Genomic DNA, 25,793 nt, shown 5'->3' with positions numbered 1-25,793 from the left:
GGTAGATATTTTATACTATCATTTATTGTATACTTTACAGTGTTTTATTTAATATTTTTTAAAAAATTTTAATACATTGATTCAACATTTTCCCATTCATTTAATGGGGAGATAGCCCTTTTCTCAGTTTCATTTAGTGGACATTTATTTTTAACCACTACTTTTCATTTTGTAGTCTAGTTATGTCATTTTAGTCTATTTTATCAGATCCAGGTGCAGCTGTTCATCGGAACAAGTATGTCCTTTTGTATGGATTTTGAGGGTATGGGGTGACCTAGAGGTTAGTTATAGTGTTTGTGTTTTTTTTTTAAATTAAGTTGTATTAATAGTAGTTTTTTCACAAGTGTGTAGTTTGGGTTTTTTGTATTCTGTTTTAGTAATGGATTGTTATGTTGCATTGTTTTATGTTAATTATTTTATAATGATTAAGTGTAATGTCTATTTTTAAGAATGCTATGCATTTTGCCATGGGTTTTCTTGTTTACTGTGCAGTTTTTAGTCAACGAACATTTCATATGGGCATTTGGAGTCACCTTTTTATTTTTTTAAATAAAATCACCTTTGGTTTATGATAAACCAATATTTTAAACTTTGATTTCCTTTTTTCAGGTTTCCAGGAGCGTTTTTTTGAAGCACTTTTTGGGGTTTTGTTTATGGTTCCTAGATACTGTGGATTACTTCAAGGAATATCTATTGTATTCAGAGGGGGCGTGGCTAGCAAGCCATCATGGCGGGCGGAGGCTGCTAGAGCTCCGGTGCCGCCGGGGGAAAAACAATCCTGAATGCCGTAACGGAGGGCCGTCCAGCCACACTGAAGGTGGGATTCTGCCACTGGAGTCCCCCGCTCGACTCGACGGAGGTTTGGAGACTCCGGGAGCCGCGGCTGCCTGGCGAACCGTGGCGGAACATCTGCGGCCTAGCCCCACGCTGCGAGCCGGGGCCTCGAGTGCGGACTGTGCCCGGGAAACGGAACGCTGCCAGCCGAGGTGACGGGGGCTGCCTTGAAGCGATCGGCTGGTGCGCCGCCCGCTTACTAGCGGAGCCCAGAGGGTGAGAGCTAAGACCAACCCCTCCCCCCGATACCCCTGGTGCGAGATTCCAGGGGTCTGGATGCGAACATTCGGAGGAGGGGGCTGGCGCATGGACGGGAGCCCTGCCTGCCGGAACCCCGGAGCCACACTGCATCGACGTCCATGACTGAAGCCCAGTAAGGCTAACACTGAGTGGGGGGCACACAGAGACACCGTGGGCAGCGCTGCACTAGCCCCGTCTGCTTTTCCCCACTTCCCTTCTCTCCCCCCTCCCCGCTGCCATAGCCACTTCTGGAGAATCGCGAAGGCGGGATACTGCCAGAACCGACAGCCTAGGTCGGGGCCGGAGCCGGGGAGAGAGTCACTGGAACTACCCTACATGAGGTGGGGGTAGCGGACGGAGGGGAACCACCGGCCTAGAGCTGCACTACGCCGGAGGGGTGGGGGCCAGGACGGGCGGCCCCAAACCCAGCGAAGATGCGAGAACGACCCCGAGGACGACTAAGGACGCGGAGGAAGCCGCCATTGCAGTCCTAGGCGAGGAGTATAAGATCGCCCACTCTGGGTCCAAGGAGACGGGGAAAACTGGTGCCCACCCCACGAATTGGTCCCTGTCGCCCCTTTGAAGTGGAAGAAGGTGAGAGTGACCTGCGACTTCCCAAGCAACAGTGCCCTACCTAGAACCCTGTCGATAGACTGACTACCTGTCGGAGTCTAGAAAGACCACAGGACTGAGTCGGGAGACCGAGTGGGGAGAAACACGAGAGGTGATAGGTACCTGCCCTGCGACATAGGCCCAGCCACTGGGTGGGCCTCTGGACGACAACCATGGTACGGAAAGGTGCAAAGGCCACGGATGGCAAGGAAAGAACATCTACGGGGCCTACTCCGGCCAGGGAGGTTCCACACCTCTAACACTGAACTCTACTCTCTCAGAAGAACAGCAGGGGGACAAACTGGATCTAATACTCAAGGAAATCAGAGACTCTAGGGCAGCGATGGAGACGCAAATGGGCACCCTTACCACTAATCTCTCACTGCTTAAAGCCGACCATGACAAACTGGCGGACAAAGTCAAAGACCGAGGGATGACACTGACGGACCTTACCCCGACGGTGGCGGAACACACCGAATCCATCCAACAAATCCAACAACAGGTGAAAACTCTTATGGACCGTGTGGAGGATGCAGAAGGCCGCAATCGACGCAACAACATACGCGTCATTAGACTTCCGGAACGCAATGAGGGGCCCCACGTGACGGAATTCATGGAGCAGTGGTTCCGAGATAACGTAGCTGCAGAGGGACTATCACTGTTCTTCTGTGTGGAGAGGGCACACAGGATCCCCACTGGCCGACCGAGACCGGGACAGCTACCACGGCCACTGATTGTGAGGATTCTTAACTACCGAGATAGGGACACTCTGCTTAGACAGGCCCGGATGAAATCCATCATAGAGTACGAGAATAAACGTATCTCACTATACCCGGATTATACCAACCTGGTGCAAAAGCAGAGGTCCTCCTACTATTAGGTGAAAAAGAGACTCCAAAGAGCCAAACTCTGCTATGCCCTGTTATTTCCTGCACGCCTCAAGGTGATCCACGATAATAAAACTCACTTCTTTGAAAGCCCCACGGACGTGGAAGAGTGGCTAGAAGTGATGGATATTGAGGAGAACCAGGATCCAACCCAATGTTCAACGGCCAGCGGATCCAAGGACGGATCGGATCATGCGGAGGACAGATCAGGTGCACGCAGCACAGAACCGAAACGGCGCAAACCTACTGCCCACCAACAAAAACAAGGACAGGAAGATGCTATAGCACTGTTGGGCTCCTTCAGGGAGGAATGTGAAACAATAAATACGGACACTGAAGGTAGCACTGTACATTCGGACTCGGAAAACAGTATGATGTTATTCCCGACTGTCACACCTAGAGCGGCGGATGACATTTTGGACAATGCCCAAGAGTGACTCCTCACACGGATGGGACCTGGAACTCCAGGTCAACTTGGTATCCTTTTTCTTTTAATATAACCTGAATGTACAGCCAAACCATGGTGGGAGAGGGGGATCCACAGACGGGGTACAAGATTGTTTTTGTATAGTGATTTGTTGACCCTTGAGATAACTGAGGTGAACTTTCTCTCTATTGTCTCTGACATAAGGACCTCACGCACCCCACACTCCTGTGCCACACAGGGATATAGCGCTGAATAAGTAGGACACATGCCCCTCCTCCCACAACGCGGCTACCAGTAATTGACGATTGTATGCTACCTCCCCTGGCGGCGCTGTTGAGCCAGCGGCGCAGACAAGTATGGCTCTTCGGACACGGCCCACGCTTCGCCAACCCCCCAGAAGCGTATGCAACACAGATTGTTTGGTTATGTTTTACAGTTCCATGTTCGGCACAGTAGGGTTCCGGGGCTGCGCCTCCAGAGTTTGTGTTTGGGAAGGGGAGGGAATCGTCTCCTGGCTATCACTGAAGATGTACGCACAGCAATGTAAAATAATACTCACTGTAACACCTGAATCTGGATATGGCTGAAGAGAAAGGGAAATATAGGCTGGTTACCTGGAATGTGCGAGGTTTAGGGGTGGTACAGAAGGGACATAGAGTACATGCCTTTTTGATTCGCCAACGAGCAGACATAGTATTCCTACAGGAATCCCATCTAACACAGTCCGAGGCACACACGCTACGGAAAAAATGGAGGGGAACCGTCTTTTCCACTACGTACTCTGCTTTCTCCAGGGGGGCCACAATATGGGTGAGACACGGTACCCCTTTTGTGGAACTAGAGAGGAGGGTGGATGACCAAGGGCGATACATACTGGTAAAGGGCACGCTAGACGTATAATGATGGTCTTGGGTAGCATCTACGCCCGAACTTTGACCAGGACAGATTCCTCACAACCGTCGGCCGGGCCTTGGCAGACTGGATAGACATTCCCTGGATCCTGGGGGGTGATTGGAACATGATACTAGATGTGGACCTGGACAGATCACACCCTCCCCTCCAGGCGACAGGGGTGCACAAATTGTCTGACTCATTTAGGACATGGCTTCAGGGATGGGGCATGACCGATGTGTGGCGCTCGCTACACCCAACACACAAAGAATACTCATACTACTCCCCATTGCATAACCTACATACCCGACTAGATAGATTCATCTGCACCAATTCCTTACTGACAAAGTGCACGTCCTCAGATTATCTTGCCAAAACCTTTTCGGATCATAGGCCGCAAACGCTGGACCTACACTGGGGTAGGATACCCTCACCAGTCCCCACCTGGAGACTCAACCCCTCCCTACTTGAAGACAGACCGTTCCGCACACACCTTGCCGACACATTAACCAATTATTTCAGGGAAAACTGGGACTCCACGTCCTCGAACTTGGTAGTGTGGGATGCCATGAAGGCTGTGATAAGGGGAGCTGCGATAGGTAGATTGGTGGGAGCCAGACAAGAAATTCACGGAAAACTATGTGAAGTGGAGAATCGCCTGAAAGAGCTTGAGACTGAGGTGGGAATTGACCCAGAGCGCAAAGGCGAATTACAATTGTGTAACATTGAGCATGCAGAAATCCTAGAAACCTTAAGGGTTATAGATTATGGGGACTATCTGATGCGACAGCAGGCGGAGGCGGATAGATCCGGTGCACTGCTAGCTCGTCTGATCCGAGATACCCCTGAGGTCCCAGTAATTACGAGCATCCAGGATGAAACGGGCAGACAGGTCAACACACAACTAGAAATTAACACTGTGTTCAAGACCCATCTAGAGGGACTTTATGCTCCTCCCCCTGCAGATACTAGAGATGACATGTTAGATTTCCTAGGAGAATTGACAATTCCAACCCTGACCCAAGAGATTCAGACGGCCCTAGCCAAGCCCATAAGGCAACAGGAAATAAAAGTAGCTATCCACACACTTAACCGGGGTAAGACTCCGGGTATGGATGAATTGCCTGGGGAATTTTACCAAACCTACTCCGAAACACTGGCACCCGTCTTGGAAAAAATTTACAAAACTGCTTATGAAGTCGGCCATCTACCAGTCACGGCTATGCAGGCCTTAGTAATATCCATTCCGAAACCTGGCAGAGACACCCTTGACGTAAGCAACTACAGACCCCTCTCCATGCTCTCCTCGGAATATAAAATCCTTAGCAAAGCTATTGCCTTACGAATACAAGCCCATCTCCCTGGCCTGATCCACACTGACCAATGTGGCTTCCTCCCAGAGAGGAGCACTTCTTAGAATACGCGGCGTCTCCACGCCCTCATGTCGACCACCCCACAAGAACTGCCACACGCTGGCTGCATAGCCCTAGATCTCCGACAGGCGTTTGATTCCCTGGCATGGGACTTTATGTTTGAAGTTCTGAGCCGCTTTGGCTTCCCGGATGCCCTGATAAAATGGATTTGTTTACTCTACACGAATCCAACGGCTAGAGCACGCACAGGCAGGAACACCTCGGACAGTTATGACGTCCATAGGGGCACCCGACAGGGATGCCCGCTGTCGCCATTGTTGTTCGTACTTACATTAGAACCCCTAGCGATTGCACTCCGAAATAGGGCAGCAGAGATGGGCATACCAGTTGGGGACATCCATAACTTGCTCTCCATATACGCCGACGATATACTGGTGTTCCTCCGTAATTTGCAGGATGATCATTCACAACTAGCGGCCATCTTCGAACGATTTGAGAAAATATCTCCCCTGGCCATAAACCCAGGAAAATCCCTGGGCTTCTTTTTCCGAGAAGGACAGCGGCCTACCCATATACAGTTTGGAACCTATGAGATCCAGGTAGCACCAACCACGTTCAAATACCTTGGCATTAACGTATATATCGGAGTTCGGAGGACCAGATTGAGGGTAATGTACGGAGGGCAGTCAATGGCCTTCGGGGTAGCGTGAGCTTTTGGACGTCCCTGCCCCTCCCTGTAATGGGCCGGGTGGCGATATCAAAGATGGTTCTGCTTCCCCGGATACTGTATTACTTCGTAAACTTACCAGTACTACTCCCACAACAAATTTTTACCACACTAAACACACTATTAATCAGTCTCAAATGGGGGTCAGGAAGACGGCAAATAAGCCTCAAGAAACTACAACTGAATACCAGACAGGGAGGCCTGGGAGTACCAGACCTACGAAGCTACTACTACGCAAGCCAACTCCAGTGGCTAACGCGCTGGGTGGCGGGTAGGAACCTACACGAGATTGCTTTCACAGCAGACAAACTGGCACACGGAGATCTTCACTCCCTTCTACTGCCTGCTGCTAAGATCCCCAGAGACTGCGACCCCCTACTACACGTAGCTTTGAAATGTTGGCAAAAAGCGCTGTCGTACACGGCTGGGACCATTCCCTATTAAGACAACATCCCCCTTCTAGGACTCCCAACGCCACAAGGAAACCTGACACAACGCAGATTACAACCCTGGTCGACGGCCGGGGTGGACAGAGTGGGAGACCTGTTTGGGGACGACACTCTACTAGATCATGCCTCATTCGCAAAATACACAGGTGCCCCACAACGACTGTACCTCCTACACGCCTCTGTGACCCACTATGTAAGACGCACCTGGGCACCAAGCCAGACCAGCACGAACTGGTTCATCTCCTCCACTATATGGGGACGGGTGGACACCTAGTAAAGTGGCTCTGTGTGGGCATCAGAGAACATGCAGCTTTGCCCCTCACCGCACTCAGGGAGACTTGGGTTACAGATACAGGGGAGGCCATAACAGACGGGGAATGGAAGATCATCCTGGGTCATCATAGGAGGGTGTCCAGAAATGTTAAATTCAAATGTATTCAAGCCATGGTTCTACATAGGGCATATCTCACCCCCCACAGGCTCCACAGGATGTTCCCTGCCACTCCCCACAACTGCCCTAGATGTCAGGAGGACGAAGCACACATCCTCCACATGTTGTGGACATGCCCGAGAATACGACACTACTGGGGGACGATCAGAAACATACTACACACTGTAACAGCCCTGCAGATCCCTGAAGGGGCACTGCCCTGCTTGATAGGACACAGGAAAAGGACTAAGACCTGTAAGGCACAAGTGAAATTTCTGGATTTAGCCCTCTTGTTGGCACTTAGAGTTCTCACTATGAGGTGGAAATCGGCCAGATCCCCAAATGTAGAATTATGGCGATCAGACCTGCTGAAATGGGGCAAAGCGGAAACCGCAGAGCTGCGTAGGGAGGAAGGGAAGGGCCTACGTAAATATCCTATTGCGCAAGAATGGGAACGAATGCTGATAGAGTTGGAAGATGTAGACCTAGAGATGACGCAGTGACATAACATCTGATTGTTTGCCAGATATATGGAATGCCTGCACATACGGATACTTAGACAAGACGCATGGGTTAACCAGGCCTGACGATTGAACTACTCTCTGGAAAGACTAAAAGCTCATATATCCAGATTACAAAGTGTGTGCGAAAAAATAGCCGGGAGACGGGGTGGGGGAGGGAAGGGGTTGAGGGACAGTTTATATATAGGCGATATTGCAATTTGAATGCTAATGATAAATGTTGCAATGGAACTATACCTGGAAAAATGTAAGATGTGATGAAAAACTGGATATGACAATTAATACGCCAAAGTTATGTTAAAAGAAAAGGAAAAGACTGATACAACGTAAAATGAATAAATGTAACATGTAATACCCGACACAGTCACGAATAAAAAGTTTTAAAAAAAAATCTATTGTATTCATTTTATTTTTGCTTTTTTTGGGGGGGGGTTGGAAGATATGTTTACTGTTTTTGGTGCATTATTACTTTTGATTACATGGATACAGAGGAATATCTGCAACTACCGAACAGTAAGTCAAATTTTGTTTGGGGGGGTGTGGGTAATGTTATATTTCATTGTTTGTGTAAATATTTATTGTTATTTGGAAATATGTTGTTTATGTGTTCTATTTATTTAATGTATTTTTTTTGTTTAAATGTTTTATTGATTTTTCAATTTTCTTCAGCTTTTACATTACAGATATGCTTGTAACAGTAACATTACAGGGTATTGATGATAACATGACAGACATATGCAAACTGATAAACGTGGTACAACATGCTACATACTACGATGATACAGTGGTATCATACATATACTGATTTTTCGTTGGTGAACATCAGCAAGTGCTACTTTTACAGCATACTTTAGCAACAGATTTAAACATTTTTTCTGCAAGGTAACATTTTAGAACACACTTTTTATTCATGCTTTTAGATAATGTAATGCGTGCTTCTTTCTGTGTAAGAAAAAGCATTTACATGTGAGCAATTTGTCTCAGATCTCGTAACATGCCCAGTATATAGGTGAATGAGGTTCATGGTGACAGCTCCCTCTGATATCCTATATCCCTAAAACATCATATAGTCGGCTATTTGCTACCGGGATGATATATGTTGGTAATGCATACCTAAGTAATAGGCTCTGCATCATGTGTTCCTAACTGCTCCTTGTCTACACCTATGGTTAACTCAGCTGCATGTGGGGCAGGTGTTATGTCAGTGTATAAATACGCCATCAGCCCACCCCATTGTTGAGCATTTGGGTATTTCTAAAGGCCCGATTATCCTCCCTGTGAAGGGCTGTTCTTTCCGCCTGTGCCCAGTTAGCAAATGAGCGCATCCATGCTATGTCACTCGAGTGGTCAGGGGACTTCTTCCTACGTGTAATTAAGAGCTTCTATATATAGAAACAACTAGAGAGTAAGGAAAAAGTTAACTTGTCCTCTTCCCTAAGTAGTATGTGAACAAACAAAATGGACATGTTTTTCTCGAGGTTTTCAGGTCAACGGTCCTGGCCAAAAACATTCAAAATGAGGAGCGCAAACAACTGAAAGTAGTTTTAGGAACCCCCTCACCCACGTACCTCATCGGGGCCCAGCTGGATCACCTAGCGAAATCCAGCTGTGCTTCGAAGCCTGAGTTACAGCGGAGCAGGTTTTTTGTGTAAGGAAAGTGTAGTGTTATGTGAAGTGCAGTTATGGGTTAAAAAAGCCTCTAGGAATAACCCTTGTAAAAGTTTTAATAAAAGGGCCCTAGGATATAGGTAAAAACGTTATCGGGATCTGCATGAGGTTTTTAAATGTACCTCTGCATCCCTGAAGAAATTTAGGTCTACTAGTTTCAGCCTTTACGTTAGTTCATGAGGCTTTCGTCAGGACCAAAATGGAGTGTGTGACCAAAAAAGATGGTCACAGTAGTGATAATATCAGCACACACCCTAAAGTGTGCTGTGAGTGTAGTGGATTTTTGTTACTTACAAATCCTATGCATGGAGTACCTAAAAGGAAAGAATTAATAAATGCAGGTACAAGGCGATTAGTTGTTTGACATGCATATTGTAATTTATGCACGCTCCTGTATGCGTAGATGATGGCATCATGCATGTGACTGAGTGAAGGCATGCATGATGGCTATCTACAGGATAACCATGCGTGGCTACAATGTGCCCCGGTGGTGCTAAGTATTTTAGGGTTCCAAGAGGTAAGTGGATCATTATCGTGTTTTTAACAGTGGGCTTGATATTGTCTTGACAAATATCACATTCTGGCACATTGTGTGAAAATATTAAAATTAAGTATCTAGTCATTGCGCGTGAATTTTGCTGGGCGAGAATACATGTAACACAAATGATCACAAATGTATGACTGACAACATAAAACAATGACAATGGCGGCCTCACTTAAACTCTGAGTGTACTATGCCTCATGGATCCGATTAATCTCTGCTGCTCCCCAAGCTGACCCTGGGGAGGGGGTAGAGATGGCCAAGGGCAATATGTGTATCAGGCTGTGTAACTCTTTTGCGACACGTAAACAGTGTGTCACAATTATGTGATGGATTGTCATAATTGTGCACTTAGAAGCGGAGTGCATAAAGATCGTATGCACGCCAATCTAGAGAACAGATTGATGAACTTTAATTCATGTACAAAAACGGGTAGGCTTCAGACCTATTTAAATGAATCATATTAATGCCGTTCTAATCCTGTTAGCACCCCATGAGAATGAATATAATGATGAATATGAAAAGCAAGCATTGTCATGTCAAAGACCCAGAGCATTTTCAGACTTACTGAGCAGATGGGTCCGTTCTCAGTGGACCTTTTCATCTCCCGGTTGGATCACCAGCTACACAGACTTTTCATCTGAAGACCAGACCCTCAGGCAACAGGACAGATGCCTTTCTACAGGACTGGGCCCCAGAACTGGGCTATGCCCTTTCCCAGTTTACAATGATCACACGTGCGTCGGCTCAGATTTGCAGGCAGGGGGCGGATGTGATCATGATCACACCAGTGTGGAGATCTCAAGTCTGGTTTACGGTTCTCCTGAAACTTTCTTGGGACTCTCCAATCCAACTCCCCCTGTTTCCTCACCTCCTTCTCAATCCAGATCAAGTGTCTCACCAATTAGTTCTGGGTGGCACCCTGATCCTAATGGCTTGGAGAATTACAGGAGACGCTGGTCGGTCCCAGGCCATTCGCAACAATCTGAGGAACTCATATCCATAGCATGGGCAGGCAGTACCATCAAAAGGTACAACTCAGCTTGGACACGATGGACACAGTGTCTGCGACTGAGTTTTGATCCCTCGGGTGCAGAAGTAGTCCAGGTGTTGAATTTCCCAGCACGCCTAGCAAACGAAGGCTTGGCTTACCGGTCCATTAACACCTTCACTTAACACTTAACACAAAATTATAAAAAATATACAGAGTTTTGTGGCTGTCCTCTAAGTTACTCAGTGCCTGATCACTGGGCCAATGGCTGCCATTTGAGCTGGAGTGGAGCAAGCCTGCGGATGTGGCTGAGCGTGCTCGTGCCAACACCCTTTCCTGCTCGGCTTTCCCCATATGGTGCCCACCTCACAGAGCTTTTCAGTGCCCGGTATCCCCCCAGAGGTGAGCCCAATTGTGCTCCATTTTGCTCTCTGTCCGCCTGACACTTGTAAGGTTTTAGCTGCAATTTATGTAGCAATTTCAAGGAGAGTTAACAAAAGAGCTATCCAGCCCTTATAAAAGGTAAGATTTGCTGCAGGAGTAGTCGTGCAGTGGGTATTCCTCTTTCCAAATTTGCCCTAAACTGCTCTTTTCCCTTGAGTTCTTGGGAGGTGTGTCGTGGTGGTGGGGGCTCAAAGTCGGGGTAGGGATTTGGGCTGAAGGACTGGGTTGGAGGTCTTCTTGCTGAGTGTGGATAGGAGCTCCATGGCTAGGTAAAGGCTGGGTAGGAATTGAGCTGTGTGAGAGGTGGGTTGGGGGTGTCTCTTTTCATCTATTAAAAAATCTACTCACTGCAGGAGGAACTCAATGTATTCAGAGAAAATGACCAAATGAAGGCGGAGAAACAGACATATTGAGATAAGAACCCCGTGCCACATTTCATCATAAAAGGGTTAGCAAAGTGTGTCATCATGTCCTGCTCATAGGGGCTGTAGGTAATGTGCTACATATTCCAGCATTTTTTACTGTGGGTCCAGTATTGACTAAACAAACCATTTCTGCGGACTCAACAAGAAATGGAAACAAGCCCTTGGGACATTCCTTGAAGACGGATCCTAATTGAAGTTCTCAATCAGTTGAGGAGACTAAACTATAGGCTCAAGAGTCTACAGGACTTGGTAATGGACTTCAATCTTCCAGATGTAGTTATCAATATCAACTGTGCTGTTCTCACAAGTCTAGTAATGGTAGTGGGAATAATCATGATAGAAATTATACTCCTCCCACAAGAGAGACATTAGCCCTCTTTGAAAGCAGCCATTACCCTTGGATGATCTTTCAAATACTCCAGATTTACCATTAAATGCCAGTGTTCATCAATCTGGGAATATGTGGTCTTATCTGAAGATCTCCTTGCAGGTATAATGGACTCTAGCGAAATTATTGGGGAAATCGACAGAGAATCCCGCCCACATTCTGGACTCTTTATCAGCTATACTTCTATTTTTGTCCCAGAAAAAGGCTACAAGATGTTCTATTCTTCCCTTCTCCCTTCATGACTCTTTATATAAAAAACAAGTATACACCAATGTGTTCCCCTGACTGTAAGAAATTAAGAAAGGTGGTAACATTTCAACATGAAGTATTTTACTCACTTTAGAAACTTTTAGTTCTATGTAAAAGGGAGGTTTCAGATCATTCTAAACTAACTCAAGGCAGCTCCCAGGGCCAAAACATGCAAGGGTCTTTGGCACTTTTTCCCATATTTATGAACAAATGGGTTGAGTAATCTAAGTCAACCTTAGCTACAGCTGCGCCTTGGTTTAAACTGAAACCTCAGTTAATAACATTTTGGTTCCTTGTAATAACAGCATTAAGAGAAAAACTAGGAAGAAGGGAAACAATAAAAGATCTAGAAGTAAAAGAAGAATAAAAAAATAGGCAGATAGAAACTAAGGTTTAATAATCGTCCATCATGAACTTCTCTGGATAAGGGAGCTGCCGTCTCCTGGGATTCCCAGGCTGAAGCAGATTTGTCCATCCCCTGTGGCTCAAAGCAAGGAATATTTAATGTTTAGATAAAGCACAGATGGCTCTGAATACACAGTGCATACCAGAGACTGAAATACATAACCCTGCTATTCCTGTAAACAGTTCCCTCAACAACTTGGCAACCTCACCTCTTTGCAGCAAATGAAGCGCCTCTAGATCGAGAAAGGATCTTGAAGTTGCTGCACTAATTCACTCCACTAAAAACAATTACTTTGGTGGATATAAAAAGAGTTTAATTCTTAGACAAAACCAACTTGAACCAGGCAAGAGAAGAGATCTGGTCGCGTTTGGCACCTGAAATCATATTTTCAAATGCTGATTTGTTTTTAGGAAAATTGGATATGACATCCATCCTATATCACTCCTGCAGAACTTGGATGAAGAAATGCCTATTAAAGTGATCTGTAACTCTCCTGAGAACTTGTTCCTAACTTACTTTAGTTTTACAGCTCTCCAGACAGACCTGTATTCTCTAGCTGGATCTGTGAAAGTGGAATCAAATCCTTCAGGAAAACATATGGAAACTGTAGAACAGTAGCACGTAGATCAATCTCAAAATGGAAGCTTCACCATGGGCATGGCTCCCTGGCGCCTTGAATGGTAGTAAAACCATCCCTTTAACGTCACACATTGTTTAGCAGAAATCATACTCTAATACTTTGATGGAATATAGTGGGAATATATGAAAGTAAAATAAACACCCTTTTTTTCAGAATTCCCCCTTAATCTGTCTTCAAGAAACCCAATGAGTAAATGCTTTAATAGTTGACTCTTATTACATATTTAATTGCCCAGCAGTGGGAACAAGAAGGGACCATGTTGAAGGGGGTCTAGCTATGTTACTTATGATAACGTTTGATAGGAAATTTCAAACAATACTTATGGAAAGTACATACCTTCAAGGTTTAAAGATTGGAATTGCCATTCATACTACCTTCCTGTGGAAGCTCTCTTAATATTTAATGTTTACATGCCTCCAGGCCACTGCAATGACGATGACACTTCAAAGGAAATCGCAAAGAAAATAAAGGTAATACGAGATAAAGAAAAAATGCATGAGATCCCAATTACTGGTGATTTGTATGAATGACGAAAGGGGTGCTCTCCTTCTGGAAGAGTTTTAAGCCTCTTGGGTACGATATATTTAAATGGGCGGAAAGAATCTGATATTACGGTAAAGGTGACTAGACGAGGTTTTCTTTGTTTCTCCATTATTTATTATACTATAACCTCCTTTGTAATATTCCATGTAGTAGCACATTTCTTAGTGGTAGGAATGCCATACAGCGATCATGCAACTTTTCGTACTATGTTAATATCATCTCTTGAAAGCACGAAGGACTCGTCACTGTGAGCCTATTCTTAGATGGCGAAGATTCACACAGGAAGAGGTCAATTATATTGGAACCCCAACACCGTGGCTTAGTTTATTAATAATGTTACATTCTACCTTAGTAGTCTGGAGGAACTGCAGATAAACAACTCACTTTTATGGTATGAGGGTCTGATGGTTATAACAATTAACTGCTTCATAAAAGAGGGGGAACATAAGCAAAGAATTGAACGAGCATCTAAGGATATTTACAGGAAGACAGTTATTTAAAGTAATACATGAAGGAGGAAAAGAAACAGCACAGAAGATCAGTTACGCCAAATCAACATGATCTACTCTGGATCTCTCTACACCAAGCTGTTTCACAGAATAATACACAGGATTTCTGGAGCATTATTAAACAAAATTCAGGCATACTAAGTGATTGGTCATCAAATGAGATCCCATTTAAAACCTGGTATGATTACATAACGGTGCTATACAAATCAAATAAGCCCACAATCTCTTTTGAAATTCTTCTGCAAAGCTCAGAAGTTATTCAGACACCCAATTATAATCATATAGTAGGGTACATTATGAAAGCAAGAGCATCTGTGGCAATGGACCAGATGAGTTCCGATTTTTGTGTTAGAAAACAATCCACATTTGTGGGCCAAGTGTCTTGTTCCTTTATTTAAATGTTGCTATTCTACTGGCTACTTGCCAGAATCCTAGAGGGAGAGTGTTATCGTTCTTATACATAAGAAATGAAGTAAGCTGTTATCAGGGAATTATAGGTAGATCTCATTGTTTGACGCAGTAGGGAAGAATTTTGCAATGAGTATCTTAGAAAGCAAGCATAACTGGGCTCCATAGAATAGTTTGGTTGTAGAGCAAACCGGTCGGTCATTGACAACATACCTGTTTAAATGTTTTTTAATTAGATAAGTATGTGGTAAGAACTAAGTCATATTTATTTACAGCTTTTATTGACTTTTCACCCTCACTTGATTCTGTGGACAGACCGACTTTATACCAGAAATGATCTGTCCTAGGGATACCAAGTGGTTTACTGCGCCAGTTGGTGTCCTTGCATTCTTCTACTTGGTGTAAAATGCTGTTGGATGTTCCAAGTCTTTCTAATTCTATCCCTACACCAAATAGTTAAAGCAGAGCTGTGTGTTGGCATCTCTATTATTTCCTTTGTACCTCTCAGATTTCCCTTCCTATTTGTATGAATCGAAAAATGATCCCCCCAAAAATAGGTTCTAAAAACGTGTTCTTTTGTATGCAGACAATTTAGTTTTATTTGATCAGACTCCCATTGATCTGGAGGACAGGTGTGGTGCAGCAGCCAGGGGGGCTGACCTCGGAGGCGGTCCTTGCCAATAACCTGGTCCTGGCTACCTGAAGGTGCTATAAAGCGCATTGCTCAGTCCTGCTGCATGTTCCCGGGTCAAAGGCAGATCAGTTCTGCGCCGTTAGCAACAGGAAAAGGCAGGGTGGGCCTCCTCCATTGGCTGGTCCCACAGATACACTGGTGGTTGTGGTCTATTGTCTCCTGTTTTGGCCCATCTTGCTGTGGACCGCTCTTGGGTCGCAGATGCAAGTTGAGATCCTCTCTCCTGGAATGATAGACCCGGTGAGTCTGGGGCCTTACTCTGCTTATAATACCCGGGTCAGTGTTTGGTTTATATCCCAATGACCAGAGGTGAGCCCAATTGTGCTCCATTTTGCTCTCTGTCCGCCTGACACTTGTAAGGTTTTAGCTGCAATTTATGTAGCAATTTCAAGGAGAGTTAACAAAAGAGCTATCCAGCCCTTATAAAAGGTAAGATTTGCTGCAGGAGTAGTCGTGCAGTGGGTATTCCTCTTTCCTTTTTGCCCTAAACTGCTCTTTTCCCTTGAGTTCTTGGGAGGTGTGTCGTGGTGGTGGGGGCTCAAAGTCGGGGTAGGGATTTGGGCTGAAGGACTGGGTTGGAGGTCTTCTTGCTGAGTGTGGATAGAGCTCCATGGCTAGGTAAAGGCTGGGTAGGAATTGAGCTGTGTGAGAGGTGGGGTGGGGGTGTCTCTTTTCATCTATTAAAAAATCTACTCACTGCAGGAGGAACTCAATGTATTCAGAGAAAATGACCAAATGAAGGCGGAGAAACAGACATATTGAGATAAGAACCCCGTGCCACATTTCATCATAAAAGGGTTAGCAAGGTGTGTCATCATGTCCTGCACATAGGGGCTGTAGGTAATGTGCTACATATTCCAGCATTTTTTACTGTGGGTCCAGTATTGACTAAACAAACCATTTCTGCTGACTCAACAAGAAATGGAAACAAGCCCTTGGGACATTCCTTGAAGACTGATCCTAATTGAAGTTCTCAATCAGTTCAGGAGACTAAACTATAGGCTCAAGAGTCTACAGGACTTGGTAATGGACTTCAATCTTCCAGATGTAGTTATCAATATCAACTGTGCTGTTCTCACAAGTCTAGTAATGGTAGTGGGAATAATCACGATAGAAATTATACTCCTCCCCCAAGAGAGACATTAGCCCTCTTTGAAAGCAGCCATTACCCTTGGATGATATTTCAAATACTCCAGATTCATCAATCTGGGAATGTGTGGTCTTATCTGAAGATCTCCTTGTGCTGCAGGGTATAATGGACTCTAGCGAAATTATTGGGAAAATCGACAGAGAATCCCGCCCACATTCTGGACTCTTTATCAGCTATACTTCTATTTTTGTCCCAGAAAAAGGCTACAAGATGTTCTATTCTTCCCTTCTCCCTTCATGACTCTTTATATAAAAAACAAGTATACACCAATATGTTCCCCTGACTGTAAGAAATTAAGAAAGGTGGTAACATTTCAACATGAAGTATTTTACTCACTTTAGAAACTTTTAGTTCTATGTAAAAGGGAGGTTTCAGATCATTCTAAACTAAGTCAAGGCAGCTCCCAGGGCCAAAACATGCAAGGGTCTTTGGCACTTTTTCCCATATTTATGAACAAATGGGTTGAGTAAACTAAGTCAACCTTAGCTACAGCTGCGCCTTGGTTTAAACTGAAACCTCAGTTAATAACATTTTGGTTCCTTGTAATAACAGCATTAAGAGAAAAACTAGGAAGAAGGGAAACAATAAAAGATCTAGAAGTAAAAGAAGAATAAAAAATAGGCAGACAGAAACTAAGGTTTAATAATCGTCCATCATGAACTTCTCTGGATAAGGGAGCTGCCGTCTTCTGGGATTCCCAGGCTGAAGCAGATTTGTCCATCCCCTGTGGCTCAAAGCAAGGGAATATTTAATGTTTAGATAAAGCACAGATGGCTCTGAATACACAGTGCATACCAGAGACTGAAATACATAACCCTACTATTCCTGTAAACAGTTCCCTCAACAACTTGGCAACCTCACCTCTTTGCAGCAAATGAAGCGCCTCTAGATCGAGAAAGGATCTTGAAGTTGCTGCACTAATTCACTCCACTAAAAACAATTACTTTGGTGGAAATAAAAAGAGTTTAATTCTTAGACAAAACCAACTTGAACCAGGCAAGAGAAGAGATCTGGTCGCGTTTGGCACCTGAAATCATATTTTCAAATGCTGATTTGTTTTTAGGAAAATTGGATATGACATCCATCCTATATCACTCCTGCAGAACTTGGATGAAGAAATGCCTATTAAAGTGATCTGTAACTCTCCTGAGAACTTGTTCCTAACTTACTTTAGTTTTACAGCTCTCCAGACAGACCTGTATTCTCTAGCTGGATCTGTGAAAGTGGAATCAAATCCTTCAGGAAAACAGATGGAAACTGTAGAACAGCAGCACGTAGATCAATCTCAAAATGGAAGCTTCACCATGGGCATGGCTCCCTGGCGCCTTGAATGGTAGTAAAACCATCCCTTTAACGTCACACCTTGTTTAGCAGAAATCATACTCTAATACTTTGATGGAATATAGTGGGAATACATGAAAGTAAAATAAACACCCTTTTTTTTCAGAATTCCCCCTTAATCTGTCTTCAAGAAACCCAATGAGTAAATGCTTTAATAGTTGACTCTTATTACGTATTTAATTGCCCAGCAGTGGGAACAAGAAGGGACCATGTTGAAGAGGGGCTAGCTATGTTACTTATGATAACGTTTGATAGGAAATTTCAAACAATACATATGGAAAGTACATACCTTCAAGGTTTAAAGATTGGAATTGCCATTCATACTACCTTCCTGTGGAAGTTCTCTTAATATTTAATGTTTACCTGCCTCCAGGCCATTGCAATGATGATGACACTTCAAAGGAAATCGCAAAGACAATAAAGGTAATACGAGATAAAGAAAAAATGCATGAGATCCTAATTACTGGTGATTTTTATGAATGACGAAAGGGGTGCTCTCCTTCTGGAAGAGTTTTAAGCCTCTTGGGTATGATATATTTAAATGGGCGGAAAGAATCTGATATTACGGTAAAGGTGACTAGACGAGGTTTTCTTTGTTTCTCCATTATTTATTATACTATAACCTCCTTTGTAATATTCCACGTAGTAGCACATTTCTTAGTGGTAGGAATGCCATACAGCGATCATGCAACTTTTCGTACTATGTTAATATCATCTCTTGAAAGCACGAAGGACTCGTCACTGTGAGCCTATTCTTAGATGGCGAAGATTCACACAGGAAGAGGTCAATTATATTGGAACCCCAACACCGTGGCTTAGTTTAATAATAATGTTACAGTCTACCTTAGTAGTCTGGAGGAACTGCAGATAAACAACTCACTTTTATGATATGAGGGTCTGATGGTTATAACAATTAACTGCTTCATAAAAGAGGGGGAACATAAGCAAAGAATTGAACGAGCATCTAAGGATATTTACAGGAAGACAGTTATCTAAAGTAATACATGAAGGAGAAAAAGAAACAGCACAGAAGATCAGTTACGCCAAATCAACATGATCTACTCTGGATCTCTCTGCACCAAGCTGTTTCACAGAATAATACACAGGATTTCTGGAGCATTATTAAACAAAATTCAGGCATACTAAGTGATTGGTCATCAAATGAGATCCCATTTAAAACATGGTATGATTACATAACAGCGCTATACAAATCAAATAAGCCCACAATCTCTTTTGAAATTCTTCTGCAAAGCTCAGAAGTTATTCAGACACCCAATTATAATCATATAGTAGGGTAAATTATGAAAGCAAGAGCATCTGTGGCAATGGACCAGATGAGTTCCGATTTTCGTGTTAGAAAACAATCCACATTTGTGGGCCAAGTGTCTTGTTCCTTTATTTAAATGTTGCTATTCTACTGGCTACTTGCCAGAATCCTAGAGGGAGAGTGTTATCGTTCTTATACATAAGAAATGAAGTAAGCTGTTATCAGGGAATTATAGGTAGATCTCATTGTTTGACGCAGTAGGGAAGAATTTTGCAATGAGTATCTTAGAAAGCAAGCATAACTGGGCTCCATAGAATAGTTTGGTTGTAGAGCAAACCGGTCGGTCATTGACAACATACCTGTTTAAATGTTTTTTAATTAGATAAGTATGTGGTAAGAACTAAGTCATATTTATTTACAGCTTTTATTGACTTTTCACCCTCACTCGATTCTGTGGACAGACCGACTTTATACCAGAAATGATCTGTCCTAGGGATACCAAGTAGTTTACTGCGCCAGTTGGTGTCCTTGCATTCTTCTACTTGGTGTAAAATGCTGTTGGATGTTCCAAGTCTTTCTAATTCTATCCCTACACCAAATAGTTAAAGCAGAGCTGTGTGTTGGCACCTCTATTATTTCCTTTGTACCTCTCAGATTTCCCTTCCTATTTGTATGAATCGAAAAATGATCCCCCCAAAAATAGGTTCTAAAAACGTGCTCTTTTGTATGCAGACAATTTAGTTTTATTTGATCAGACTCCCATTGATCTGGAGGACAGGTGTGGTGCAGCAGCCAGGGGGGCTGACCTCGGAGGCGGTCCTTGCCAATAACCTGGTCCTGGCTACCTGAAGGTGCTATAAAGCGCATTGCTCAGTCCTGCTGCATGTTCCCGGGTCAAAGGCAGATCAGTTCTGCGCCGTTAGCAACAGGAAAAGGCAGGGTGGGCCTCCTCCATTGGCTGGTCCCACAGATACACTGGTGGTTGTGGTCTATTGTCTCCTGTTTTGGCCCATCTTGCTGTGGACCGCTCTTGGGTCGCAGATGCAAGTTGAGATCCTCTCTCCTGGAATGATAGACCCGGTGAGTCTGGGGCCTTACTCTGCTTATAATACCCGGGTCAGTGTTTGGTTTATATCCCAATGACCAGAGGTGAGCCCAATTGTGCTCCATTTTGCTCTCTGTCCGCCTGACACTTGTAAGGTTTTAGCTGCAATTTATGTAGCAATTTCAAGGAGAGTTAACAAAAGAGCTATCGAGCCCTTATAAAAGGTAAGATTTGCTGCAGGAGTAGTCGTGCAGTGGGTATTCCTCTTTCCTTTTTGCCCTAAACTGCTCTTTTCCCTTGAGTTCTTGGGAGGTGTGTCGTGGTGGTGGGGGCTCAAAGTCGGGGTAGGGATTTGGGCTGAAGGACTGGGTTGGAGGTCTTCTTGCTGAGTGTGGATAGAGCTCCATGGCTAGGTAAAGGCTGGGTAGGAATTGAGCTGTGTGAGAGGTGGGGTGGGGGTGTCTCTTCTCATCTATTAAAAAATCTACTCACTGCAGGAGGAACTCAATGTATTCAGAGAAAATGACCAAATGAAGGCGGAGAAACAGACATATTGAGATAAGAACCCCGTGCCACATTTCATCATAAAAGGGTTAGCAAGGTGTGTCATCATGTCCTGCACATAGGGGCTGTAGGTAATGTGCTACATATTCCAGCATTTTTTACTGTGGGTCCAGTATTGACTAAACAAACCATTTCTGCTGACTCAACAAGAAATGGAAACAAGCCCTTGGGACATTCCTTGAAGACTGATCCTAATTGAAGTTCTCAATCAGTTCAGGAGACTAAACTATAGGCTCAAGAGTCTACAGGACTTGGTAATGGACTTCAATCTTCCAGATGTAGTTATCAATATCAACTGTGCTGTCCTCACAAGTCTAGTAATGGTAGTGGGAATAATCACGATAGAAATTATACTCCTCCCCCAAGAGAGACATTAGCCCTCTTTGAAAGCAGCCATTACCCTTGGATGATATTTCAAATACTCCAGATTCATCAATCTGGGAATGTGTGGTCTTATCTGAAGATCTCCTTGTGCTGCAGGGTATAATGGACTCTAGCGAAATTATTGGGAAAATCGACAGAGAATCCCGCCCACATTCTGGACTCTTTATCAGCTATACTTCTATTTTTGTCCCAGAAAAAGGCTACAAGATGTTCTATTCTTCCCTTCTCCCTTCATGACTCTTTATATAAAAAACAAGTATACACCAATGTGTTCCCCTGACTGTAAGAAATTAAGAAAGGTGGTAACATTTCAACATGAAGTATTTTACTCACTTTAGAAACTTTTAGTTCTATGTAAAAGGGAGGTTTCAGATCATTCTAAACTAAGTCAAGGCAGCTCCCAGGGCCAAAACATGCAAGGGTCTTTGGCACTTTTTCCCATATTTATGAACAAATGGGTTGAGTAAACTAAGTCAACCTTAGCTACAGCTGCGCCTTGGTTTAAACTGAAACCTCAGTTAATAACATTTTGGTTCCTTGTAATAACAGCATTAAGAGAAAAACTAGGAAGAAGGGAAACAATAAAAGATCTAGAAGTAAAAGAAGAATAAAAAACTAAGGTTTAATAATCGTCCATCATGAACTTCTCTGGATAAGGGAGCTGCCGTCTTCTGGGATTCCCAGGCTGAAGCAGATTTGTCCATCCCCTGTGGCTCAAAGCAAGGGAATATTTAATGTTTAGATAAAGCACAGATGGCTCTGAATACACAGTGCATACCAGAGACTGAAATACATAACCCTACTATTCCTGTAAACAGTTCCCTCAACAACTTGGCAACCTCACCTCTTTGCAGCAAATGAAGCGCCTCTAGATCGAGAAAGGATCTTGAAGTTGCTGCACTAATTCACTCCACTAAAAACAATTACTTTGGTGGAAATAAAAAGAGTTTAATTCTTAGACAAAACCAACTTGAACCAGGCAAGAGAAGAGATCTGGTCGCGTTTGGCACCTGAAATCATATTTTCAAATGCTGATTTTTTTTTAGGAAAATTGGATATGACATCCATCCTATATCACTCCTGCAGAACTTGGATGAAGAAATGCCTATTAAAGTGATCTGTAACTCTCCTGAGAACTTGTTCCTAACTTACTTTAGTTTTACAGCTCTCCAGACAGACCTGTATTCTCTAGCTGGATCTGTGAAAGTGGAATCAAATCCTTCAGGAAAACATATGGAAACTGTAGAACAGCAGCACGTAGATCAATCTCAAAATGGAAGCTTCACCATGGGCATGGCTCCCTGGCGCCTTGAATGGTAGTAAAACCATCCCTGTAACGTCACACATTGTTTAGCAGAAATCATACTCTAATACTTTGATGGAATATAGTGGGAATACATGAAAGTAAAATAAACACCCTTTTTTTCAGAATTCCCCCTTAATCTGTCTTCAAGAAACCCAATGAGTAAATGCTTTAATAGTTGACTCTTATTACGTATTTAATTGCCCAGCAGTGGGAACAAGAAGGGACCATGTTGAAGGGGGTCTAGCTATGTTACTTATGATAACGTTTGATAGGAAATTTCAAACAATACATATGGAAAGTACATACCTTCAAGGTTTAAAGATTGGAATTGCCATTCATACTACCTTCCTGTGGAAGCTCTCTTAATATTTAATGTTTACATGCCTCCAGGCCATTGCAATGATGATGACACTTCAAAGGAAATCGCAAAGACAATAAAGGTAATACGAGATAAAGAAATAATGCATGAGATCCTAATTACTGGTGATTTTTATGAATGACGAAAGGGGTGCTCTCCTTCTGGAAGAGTTTTAAGCCTCTTGGGTATGATATATTTAAATGGGCGGAAAGAATCTGATATTACGGTAAAGGTGACTAGACGAGGTTTTCTTTGTTTCTCCATTATTTATTATACTATAACCTCCTTTGTAATATTCCACGTAGTAGCACATTTCTTAGTGGTAGGAATGCCATACAGCGATCATGCAACTTTTCGTACTATGTTAATATCATCTCTTGAAAGCACGAAGGACTCGTCACTGTGAGCCTATTCTTAGATGGCGAAGATTCACACAGGAAGAGGTCAATTATATTGGAACCCCAACACCGTGGCTTAGTTTAATAATAATGTTACAGTCTACCTTAGTAGTCTGGAGGAACTGCAGATAAACAACTCACTTTTATGATATGAGGGTCTGATGGTTATAACAATTAACTGCTTCATAAAAGAGGGGGAACATAAGCAAAGAATTGAACGAGCATCTAAGGATATTTACAGGAAGACAGTTATCTAAAGTAATACATGAAGGAGAAAAAGAAACAGCACAGAAGATCAGTTACGCCAAATCAACATGATCTACTCTGGATCTCTCTGCACCAAGCTGTTTCACAGAATAATACACAGGATTTCTGGAGCATTATTAAACAAAATTCAGGCATACTAAGTGATTGGTCATCAAATGAGATCCCATTTAAAACATGGTATGATTACATAACAGTGCTATACAAATCAAATAAGCCCACAATCTCTTTTGAAATTCTTCTGCAAAGCTCAGAAGTTATTCAGACACCCAATTATAATCATATAGTAGGGTACATTATGAAAGCAAGAGCATCTGTGGCAATGGACCAGATGAGTTCCGATTTTCGTGTTAGAAAACAATCCACATTTGTGGGCCAAGTGTCTTGTTCCTTTATTTAAATGTTGCTATTCTACTGGCTACTTGCCAGAATCCTAGAGGGAGAGTGTTATCGTTCTTATACATAAGAAATGAAGTAAGCTGTTATCAGGGAATTATAGGTAGATCTCATTGTTTGACGCAGTAGGGAAGAATTTTGCAATGAGTATCTTAGAAAGCAAGCATAACTGGGCTCTATAGAATAGTTTGGTTGTAGAGCAAACCGGTCGGTCATTGACAACATACCTGTTTAAATGTTTTTTAATTAGATAAGTATGTGGTAAGAACTAAGTCATATTTATTTACAGCTTTTATTGACTTTTCACCCTCACTTGATTCTGTGGACAGACCGACTTTATACCAGAAATGATCTGTCCTAGGGATACCAAGTGGTTTACTGCGCCAGTTGGTGTCCTTGCATTCTTCTACTTGGTGTAAAATGCTGTTGGATGTTCCAAGTCTTTCTAATTCTATCCCTACACCAAATAGTTAAAGCAGAGCTGTGTGTTGGCACCTCTATTATTTCCTTTGTACCTCTCAGATTTCCCTTCCTATTTGTATGAATCGAAAAATGATCCCCCCAAAAATAGGTTCTAAAAACGTGCTCTTTTGTATGCAGACAATTTAGTTTTATTTGATCAGACTCCCATTGATCTGGAGGACAGGTGTGGTGCAGCAGCCAGGGGGGCTGACCTCGGAGCACAGGGTTCACAGTTCAAGCCCTGTCTCCGGAGGCAGCTCAGCTCAGCACCATGTGACTCTGGGCAATAGCTCACTTAATTTCCACAACGGCCCTCAGTGCCTTGAGACCCGGAAGGGTCAGTAGTTCGTGCTTTACAAATACGGTTTTACATTTACATTGGTCTTTAGGCAAGTCTGAACGGTCAGCATTACTTAGCACAAAATATTTTTTTAAAGTGAATACAGCAAAAACTACAATTATAGTTTTTAGGAAGAAGAGAAAAGCGCCAAAATGCACCTGGTATCTAGAAAATGAAATATTAGATAAAGTAAATAGATACACATGTCGTGGCAAAACCTTTGATGTAAATCTAAAGAATGAGATGCATATAACTAATTTACGCAACAAAGAACTTGTTCATGCAAATTCATTGCAGCTCCTTACTGTTCTATGGGTAGAAGACATTTTGATCACCTAATCCAAATCTATAAAACGATAATTCTCCTTGCATTATCCTAAGTATTATAGAACACTCCGATTGAATCTAGGGCATTCCTAAACAAGTGTGAAGGGAAAATTCTGAAAAAATTGTGCTCACAAAGTTCTGCCATTCTGGTCTAATTATTAAGGCAATAACTTGGATTAGTGGGTACACTTGTGCAATCCTAAGCTTAGCTAATAATTTTAGATGGGGATATAAAATATTCCATGCCCCAAGTACATCCCTGAGATCTCTGCTTAGAACAGAGATTTTGTATAATACTGCAACATACACAATTTGGGGGATGTGGGGGGGGGATATGTCTCGAGCTTTGGAGTATTTTGAGTGCAAGCTATGTCGTTTAAAGGGATGGTCGCAAGGGCACCTCCAACTCTTTTTAATTGAATCACAGCGTCTTACCTTCAAATTGGACAAGGATCACTATGACTCCCTGAAATCATATAACAATATTTGTAATAACTCTTCATTCAGATCAATCAGGCCATATTTATTGTTTTAAATTCCACATAGTGATAGACATTTATTATGTCTATACATTTTGGAAGAGTTTTTCTGAATAATGTATTGCAAAATGGTCTAAGAATCTCTACAAATCCAATGTTTTCTTGTTGTTTTAATTAGCGTCCTTGTGTTGACTTTGGACCTCGTTTACTAGCAGGCAAAGAGCCCCTGGAGGCGGTCCTTGCCAATATCCTGGTCCTGGCTACCTGAAGGTGCTATAAAGCGCATTTCTCAGTCCTGCTGCATGTTCCCGGGTCAAAGGCAGATCAGTTCTGCGCCGTTAGCAACGGGAAAAGGCAGGGTGGGCCTCCTCCATTGGCTGGTCCCACAGATACACTGGTGGTTGTGGTCTATTGT

General features: G+C 43.3%; 1 protein-coding gene across 1 annotated transcript in view; it reads right to left on the bottom strand.

Annotated features, from left to right (window-relative positions):
- The window catches only part of LOC147683289 (uncharacterized), a 1,765,034-nt gene that overhangs the window by 548,725 nt on the left and 1,190,516 nt on the right, over positions 1–25,793 (bottom strand). The gene's annotated exons all lie outside the window — the stretch shown is intronic.

Source organism: Lissotriton vulgaris, chromosome 11 (assembly GCF_964263255.1).
Source record: "Lissotriton vulgaris chromosome 11, aLisVul1.2, whole genome shotgun sequence".
Classification (NCBI taxonomy): domain Eukaryota; kingdom Metazoa; phylum Chordata; class Amphibia; order Caudata; family Salamandridae; genus Lissotriton; species Lissotriton vulgaris.
This window is presented reverse-complemented; position numbering and strand designations above follow the sequence as displayed.